Raw genomic sequence first — 9,259 nt, 5'->3', positions numbered from 1 at the left:
CCATCTAGTGGGCATCTGGGCCGTGAAAAGACATTCTTACGAGTGTCAGAGGAATTTTGGTGGCCACACCTATATAGATGGGTGGCCAACTATATTCGCTCTTGCGAACAGTGTCAGCGCATTAAGCCTGCACCGTCCAGCGGAGCACCACTGAAGCCGCTTCCGATTCCAACCAACTGTTGGAAGTCAGTAAGTCTGGACTTCATGTTTGGCATGCCGCCCGATCATAAGGGTCGGACGGGGCTCGTCGTCTTTGTAGATACATTGAGCAAAAATAATGCATTAAACACCAAGTAAAACATCGATCACAGGCAAGGAGACAGCACTCTTATTTTGGATCATGTTTACCGACTATACCGGATGCCCGAGTCCATAGTATAGGACCAGGATCCACGTTCACGTCTGATTTCTGGCGACATGCGTTTGAGCTGCTAAGTAGCAAACTCCGCATGTCGACCGCAGATCATTCCCAGACCGATGGCTAAACAGAACGTGCCAATCGGGTCGTGGCGGATGTCTTGCGCACGATAGCAGCTCTCAAGACTGGGGCAAGCAACTGCCCTTTATGGAATTTGCTATAATTAACAGTGTCCACGCCAGTACGGGTGAGACACCGTTTTATATTAACGGACTGCGCCATCCTCGTACATCAGTCTCGTTTGTGCGCAGCCCGAGTCTTAGTGGATGAGGGCCCCTCACTATACTCGGTGCGATTGAGGGACATAGTTTCGTCAATAGGACGATGACCCATGAGGGTATCATTTCAACGACTATAACTTGCCCTAGTGACCCTGCCAGTTTAGCAGTGGTCAATAAAACCAAGCCTTATGACCGACCTCTCGGCGGTATCATAGGCGAGTTTGATTCTAAAAGCGTGAGCGAGGCTCAACGCTTTGTGAATGAGCGATTAGCCATCGCACATAAAGTCCGTGACGCAATGACAAGCGCACAGGATAAGCAAAAAGAATATGCAGACCGAAATGGTCGCAAAAATAATAAACGCTTTAGAGTGGGTGAAAAGTACTATTAAGTACTGCTACACTACCAAAAATGCAATTTCTGTACTACCTGGAGGTACTACGAAGTTGTTGCCGCGTTTCATTGAGCCTTTTACGGTGGTAGAAGAGGTTGGAGACCTACATTATTGTCTCACCCTTCCCCCGTATTTGAAGACGCACCCCGTATTTTACGTGGGTCGTCTGAAACGGTATGTAGACCCAAATGAGGTCACAAATCCTCATCCGTCTAAGGAGACCGATGGTGACGCCGACTGTGAGTCGAGCGTCGCTCGGGTGAGGGGGACGGTGAAGGCGAAAAGCTATTGGACCGACTCCTCCCGACACGAACAGGACTTGGAGAGCGAGGGACATCACGCGAGTTAACGCGGGTCCCACAGCATTATTTTTTAAAGAGGCCCAAGCGAGTCTTCAAGCGTTCAACCCTGACGAGCATTCGCTCGGACATCATATATATCCGAGGTCAGTCGCAAGACTTGACCCTCAAGATCCACAATAGGTCGTTCAGCAGCGCTTAACGCCTGCGACTGAACGGACGAGGGTAAGGCAGCCACGAGTAGGTGGGCGAGATCGCCACTCCTATCGGGCGCTGCCTGCGCTAATGGATGCGGGTGGGAATCAACGCTTCCTTGTTGGAAGGCTGCTTGCCTACCGCTCCGTGAGGCAAATGTATCAGATCCTCGTCCTATGGAGAGGTTACCCGAAGAGTTTTGACTTTTGGGAACCGATCGATACCCTACGTATTGATGTGCCCGGCTTGGTGGCTACCTATGAAAAAGGAGCACCAGCTGAGGCCTCTTCGCAAGTTTCAAGTGGACTAGCAGAAGCAGCGTAGTGAGAACAGCACTTGAAAGCACAGCGAACTCCATCACCTGGACTGTTTTGCCACCAATAATTAAACTTGAGCAGTCTACGTGAGAAAAGCTCAATGTGTCCGTTTTCAATGCTCCAGAGGCATTACTTTCATCAAAAAGTGGCGCGGTTGGGACGATCCGTTCTAAAATACCTGTATCGAGGCTCCAGACGTAGACCATTAGATCGTCGCATTCTATGTACAGCAGTCCACGCTCGAAATGCCACTCCAATCTGCCAATTTGATCTCCATTCTCTGCGAATTCTAGCAAACACGCCCATTCAAGCCGATTCATCGAGTTCTGAGGAGCATAAATGACCACCTTGTGAAACAGGGGGTACAGTACCGCCCATGATTCCTTTCACACGCAAGCGGGCGAAACTAATTCGCTGCAACCGCTGTTTCATCGCATCGGAATGCGGATGAATGCGGCGCATGAATTCCGCCTCGTATTGGTCGGGCGTTTTATTTAAACGCAACACGATCGGGATCGAGAAAATACGCCCAAGCGAATTTCCCTGAGCCCCTGGGCCAACGCTAGCGTCTCCTGGTTCGGTTGTGTTACCACATATTATCCACGTCTCGGTTCAGGAATATCAACCTGATTCCCTTTCGATACACGAGACTGCATACAAAACGCAAGGACGAACCCCGCGCCTCAAACAGTCAAGCTTTCAAACGGGTTTTTCCTATCTCTCCATGATTTAAAAACGCCAGAATATTTATGAAGAGCGCGCTCTAGGAGTGACGCTCTTGGCCCGTTTGAACGAGGGCATTTAGATGGAGGGGGCATCGATGATATGCCACCCATCTCATAGCTTGTGACACCGACTGAGCACGTTCACCTGTCGTCGGCGGAGCTTTAGGCTCAGAATACTCTATGTCAGAACCATTATGGATAATGGTCTAAGCATACGGCGTTGTGGTTTTACCCAACGGAGAAGCGGCTGCGCCTCTATGGCCAGCGCTCTCATTAATGGTCGCTGCGCTATCCAGCGCAGACGCAAGACAGCATTAGTAAATGTTGATATCTCCATGTTGTGAGCAATGAGAGAAGTTTGGATGGGCAATAATGCGCTATCATCCTTCCTCAATAGCTCGTTGTCCGCATCACAACTATGAGGTGACGGCAACAATGTCGACTCATTGAAGTCGACTCATTGTAGTCGACAATTTGCGACGAATTAACATCCTCACTTTTAATTGGGGTGGATCCTTACGCCCTGTTAACGCAAAAGCAGCAGTAGCTGTCGGCGTTTCGACTAAGCCATTGGACGCTGCCGGCGTGTTAATGCGAGGTTGAGTGGATGTCTTCGCAGACAACTCACAAACGTGGCCTCTTTTAGGTGGCATCTTTGGCGCAGTTTATGTAACACAAGTCGATTGAGTGACTGAGAAAACTAGCGGCGCGTTAAGCAGCTCGCAGTCCCTCCTTCCTCTTTGACGAATCTTAAAATGAATATTTGTTCTTATGGAGGGTGTTATAACGAGCTAAAGTTGCTTTTATTTTACACAGTCCCCGTTAAGTACACTTGGTGTTTCATATTTCACTTTCGTCTTATTATCACTGATACGGCGAGCTTCTATGGCGTCGTCTAATTCGACAAACCATCATAAAAGGGAGTCGCCTTCGACTGCCTTAAACTTAGAGATTTCTGTGTTTAAGCTTTTGGATCGACGTGGGAGCGTCACCACGCTAGCAGCATGTAAATGCTGCTGTCTCAACAGCTCCAACTGTTTAGAATTGACCATACCTAAGGGGATGGTCAATTACTTAAATGAACTAATTAGACTCAGCACTCGGGTGTGGTTCACATTTGTGACCAATCCTTGTGTATGTGATGCACATAGGTGGATTCACATTAGGAGGGATGACGCCTAGCGTCATCCGTTACGCGAGGCATCTAGAAAGATACGCTCGCAATACATATTCGTGTTATTTACAGAGATGACATTTTTATTGGTTAAAATAGGTATTTATATATAATACGATTAAATATAAATCAGTCTGAAAACTACTTTCTACTTAGTAACTGCGCACGAGGAGCCGGATTACCGCTTCCGTGACGACACTTTACTCGAGTACTTAGTGCGTTGGTACAGTTACTAAGGCGCCCACCACAACTAACTCACTGCACGCAAAAGAAGACGGTCTAACCGCTTTCTCACTTTGCTAGGGTGTGTGTCTAAGCAGAGTGTGGCCGCATTAAGACGTGCCCGCCTACAGAAAGGCTCGGGAGCGTGTTCAAGGCGCCTTTTAAAGCTGTTCAATCTTTTTTAAGAAAGTTTGATACTATAATAACGTTCTTATTTTTATTCATGGTTTGTGGTGTTACTAAACACTATTTACTATGAAACCTCTAATTGGCTTTTAGCGGTGGCAACCTGTTCGACAAATGCAGCCTCACCGATATTAAGTGCACTCTCTTCTGCGATCGATAGAAAATGCCGATCTTCTCAATTTTCATACAGCCTCAGTCAGCTCTTCGCTACCAATTGGAGAGTATACGATTACGTGACAATTTATGATTTTAAAGACTTTCTCGCTGAGCAAAAGGATGATGAAGGTCAAGCCGTAGCTTTGGACGATGTGGAGCAATTGGCTTTGAGTTGAGCTTGACGGAGGTGGAGCACGCATTATTTGATAGTGGACTCAAGCTTTTATCGATGGCTGCTGCGATTATAAAGCGTGGTGTGTTTACAGCCAGGATGTATTTCTTAAGTGGACGACCAAATTATGTATGTCTTCACTTTACGAGTGCTCTATCTTAATGTAGAATTCATTTGGGGAGCCGGTATAGCCACACACCCCTTTCAATATAGCCACACACCCCTTTTGGTATAGCCACACACCCCTTTTGGTATAGCCACACACCCCTTTGGGTACACACCGCATTCGGTACAGCCACACACCTCTTCGGTATAGCCACACACCCCTTTGGGTACACACCGCATTCGGTATAGCCACACACCTCTTTCGGTATATCCACACACCCTCCCCGTCTGTATTGAATAAAACGTCATTTACAATATTTTCACTGTATGGGTCGTTCCACTGCATCAACATTATTCCTTTAGAATAGTCTTTAGATCGCTAACAATTATTCCTTTAGAATCGTCTTTAGATCGCCCTTTTAGCCTTTAATTCATCCCCTTCCCTAAATTACATTAGGAAATCGCTAAAGTCACACACCGTAATTATCTTCATGAGAGTACTGTAATGGGTGTGGCTGCCCTTGGGCACATCAGCAACTGTGATTTCGTTTGGCGATGTTAGATGTACTGTTTCTAACAGGCGAGAAAAAACCAAGCGCGTCCGCACTTGATTGGCAATCTATAAAAAGAGAGAAAAAATAGAGCAGCAAGTCGAGCACGAGAGAGAAGTTGAGCTGGAAATAAGCAACAAGGGTCGGATGTAACGGGGCACTGCCGACTTGTACTGTTTCAGTACAAGTCCACTTCGCACTGCCTCAGTGCAAGTGGTGCCCCACGTCACTTCACGTACACTAGTACGTACTCTTTTTAAAACACTTGCTTTAAAAGGTTTAAAAGATAACTGTATTTAATATAATTAAGTTCTTCTCGTTTTCTATCTATTTATACTAACTTAATTAAATACTAATAGTAAACATTTTATAAAAGTCTTATATCTCTCTCACTTTGCGCGCGTCCAGCGCTGACTGGACCGAGAGCAAGAAGATATCATGGTCTATATCTTCCAATTGAATAAGCTTTAAGTATATTACTCTGTAAATTAATATTCTTCAAATATTATCTACCTTTTAGATAGTATATTAATTAACAACCTTAAAGTGTTAATTACATGTAACGATACACCCCGTTACATCACCCCTCCCTTTAACGACAACACTCTGAATGTCATTATATAGAGTGGTCACTATAAGACCGCTAAACTAAAATCGATACAGATTGGCCAGAACCATCATTTATAATTCTATCGCATGGTTAACAAGTCCATGCGGTGTGCGAATAGTGCGGAAGATTCGGCTGCGGTTCCTGCAGCCGCGGGTGACGCATTATTGTCTCTTGCGGCAGACGTTCTGTCTGCCGTAGTATCGTCTTCTCCCGCAACTCTAAATGTTGCGAGTGCACTTGGTGGTCATTACGTGAATGCGACCCCTCTTTGGAGGTCGACTATGAGTGCGAGTCGGACGAAATGGCCGACTCGGGGAGAACAGAACAGTCGCCTGATCACATTCAGGCGGCTGACTATGAGCCTTCGAATGAGGGGGCTCAATAAAATAGACGCGCTGGTAGCATTCGCTATAGCATGTTCGGTTCCGACGATGATGATGATTCCTCATCGCCAGCACCGTCTCTCGTGCCGTCACCCGCATATATTTCTGTGCGTGGTTATGACGATGGCGTAAGCCATCGTGATAAAAGTTCTTGTGGTACCCCTGCTTCAGTGGGTACCACTCAGGGGAGCGTAGACGATAAAATATATCGTATTGCCCCTGAGAAGAAGCCTTGGCTTTTGCCCGAACGGCTAGTCAATAGCTTGTCTATAGAGACAACTCCTCACTATAAATATCCCTTATTTATTGCGACAAAGCTACATGGCCTTGATCTCAGCGCGAAGAAGGTTCGCGCTGATGAGTTTTTTTTATATCGATGCTTTTCTTAAGCATCGAGTGTACAGTAGCAACAGCAAACGAGACAAAAACTTGTTGATGCAAGCCTGGAGCGCGTTCATTAACAATGTCAAAGACATTACACGCGAAGCCTGGCTTCAAAGACTTAACGCGATTCGCGTTAAGTTTGAGAAAAGAACTCCAAACGGTGCAAGGTTCACATTGCATCGGCTGTCAAGTGAGGCAGGACTTCCATGCCTCACGTGAGGTGATCCCTATCCGTGTTGTGTTCATAACATGAAACGAGTAAAAGAAGATGTCTATTCCCTTTCTTCCCTGGGGAAGGGCTCGCATTTCTATCGAGATGCGCGATGCGATTGACGTTTTACAATCGATTTACAGGCGCCAGGGGCGCGTGTTTTCCGGTGGACCTTCTGATCCATCGGATGGATCTCGTCATACTGACGGGCGAGGCCCTCAACGTCAACAACCAGCTGGGAACGAGGCCAAGCTGTCATGTGAAGGTGGATAACCGCGCCAGCGAATAAGATAACTCATTTGCTGCCCCTTCACATCACGGCGCTTCTGAATACGTTCCACAAGAAAACGTTTACCACCTTGGGAATCCACCAATGGTTGTGGTGGAGGAGAGAATATTAGATCCGAACCATGTGTCGGATCTAGAGTCGAAAATCAACAAACTCAATCACTTCTTCCAGGATTTGGAGGAGGAACTTGATCACGAGCGCGGTAAGCGTCGCTCGTTGGTGCAGACGGTGCAGGCTCACTATATCGAACGGTTGGAAGACCGTTAAAAGAGTGCGTATTCAATGTTGGAGTACGAACGGCGTAAATGTCACGCTCTTCGTGATGAGCTGTCTTCCGCTCATCGCGGTTTCGAGGATCTTCGGACCAGGCATGAGAATCTCAAATTCAACATGAGGATCTGGTTCGTGACCACAAGAATCTTCAAGGGATTTTTTAAAGGGTGGTCAGATCCGTCCTCGGAAAAAACCGCGTATTATGGTACGGGCGGAGCCGACCAACGTTAAACGCAGGATGCGTTTGCATCCTACGTAGCAATTCTATTGTGTACGCATTGCCCCTGCGATGCAGTATACGGAAATGCCAGATGAACTTGGGTAGTAATTTGCAGCTACCCACATTAGTGACTACATGCTTAGGTAAGTTAACCGTATTTCAAATGGAAGAACATTTGCTCTATCATGTTTGTCTGCGTTCCGTTTATGACGGTCCACTGCGTTAGCAATGGAATGTACGAAATGGACTACTGATTCTGGAGCCAGCAGAAATTCTTCAGCTGACTCATTTGTTTTGTCTTTTTCAGTGCGCCTTGTGTGCACTGCCATGGAATTTTTCTCATCTTCGAAGTCGATTGCTTCGATATCGACACAATTCGCGTCGTTGGTAACTTCGACGCGTGATCAGCATGAGCCAGAAATAGCTTTGCTCGTGCTAGTCCATCTCCCCTTAAACTAGAGGTACCCTCTAATTGGGTGGGTATGCGTTGTAGACGTATGCACCGAATTATTGATGGTGAATACAACAATTGGTAAAAATCTTGCTCCAATTCGGATAAGATTGGGCGTAACCTCGAAGTATCTCTTCGAAGACGCGATTTACGCGTTCCGTCTGACCATCTGTCTCTGGATAATTAGAAGTTAACATAGTCAGCCATGTTCCGAGAGATCGGAACACGAGAGGTTGACTCCCTCACATGGCTGCTTTTAATCGATTGATAAAGAATTTATCGATCGCAAGTACTTGCACAAGAGGCAGTGGCCACTATTTCATGACACGGTACTTCGAGCCCGGTTTGAGCTCGATTCCATGTCAAGTACTCTTATCCTTAGGCAACTCGTATGAAACTGTTTCCGAGAAGACATCCCATAATTCACTCAAGTCCTTGTATAAAGGATTTGTCTTAAGTGACTCCCAGGATGAGTAGTATATATCTGTCATTCCGATTCATCCCATCGAGGAAGCTTTCGTCCATCGATGAGCTGCTGAGAACCCGTTCGTTCTTCGCAAAAATTATTACCCCTGACCGAATATCGGTTACGAACTCGTCCTCTGTGACGAGTACGCAGATCGGCTTGAATCTACCAATATGCAGATCTCTCAAGAACCGCTTGGGTTCTAGGTTGGTAATTGGGTCATATCCGAAATTAACTTCGGAGGGCATACAGATCAAGAGTAAATGCGCCTACTCTTGATCCGTCATTAACCAAGACATTTAATGCCTCAGTTTCTTCCTGGAATTTATCCACAGGCTGCCGAGCGATCAATCCCTCCGGATGCTGAAGTCTCGTCAGTTCAGCATTAAGTATTTGAGGAGATTTCTCCTCAAGTACGTGGGGACTTAGTCTCTTAACGTCTTCCGACCGTGATTGCGCTATCACAGTCGGGTCCTCTTCGATCGACTTTCTATTCGACCTAGGATCATCCTGTTGTCCCGTTGGGGCAACCGAAATATTCCTTGAATGCCGCCCACTAGGCGTACATTCATGTCTCAATCCACTCGACTTCTTCGAGTGGTGGACCTTCGACGCTGCCTGTGCATTTCCACAGCCGCCGGCAGCTGACTCCACAGGGTGATTAGTAATCACACTGTGATATTGTGCAGTCGTACTAACGACCGTACCACAAGTGAGGCCATCGCACTCACTTGTAGTACATCCACACGCTTGTGGACGCTCCAACATGTTCATCAGATGGCCATCCGATGAACAAGTGGCAGGCATCTTCACGGATCGATGCTGCGAGCCGATTCT

This window comes from Bremia lactucae, linkage group LG6 (genome assembly GCF_004359215.1).
Source record: "Bremia lactucae strain SF5 linkage group LG6, whole genome shotgun sequence".
NCBI lineage: Eukaryota > Oomycota > Peronosporomycetes > Peronosporales > Peronosporaceae > Bremia > Bremia lactucae.
The sequence above is the reverse complement of the archived record's forward strand: the minus strand, read 5'-3'. Positions refer to the sequence as shown.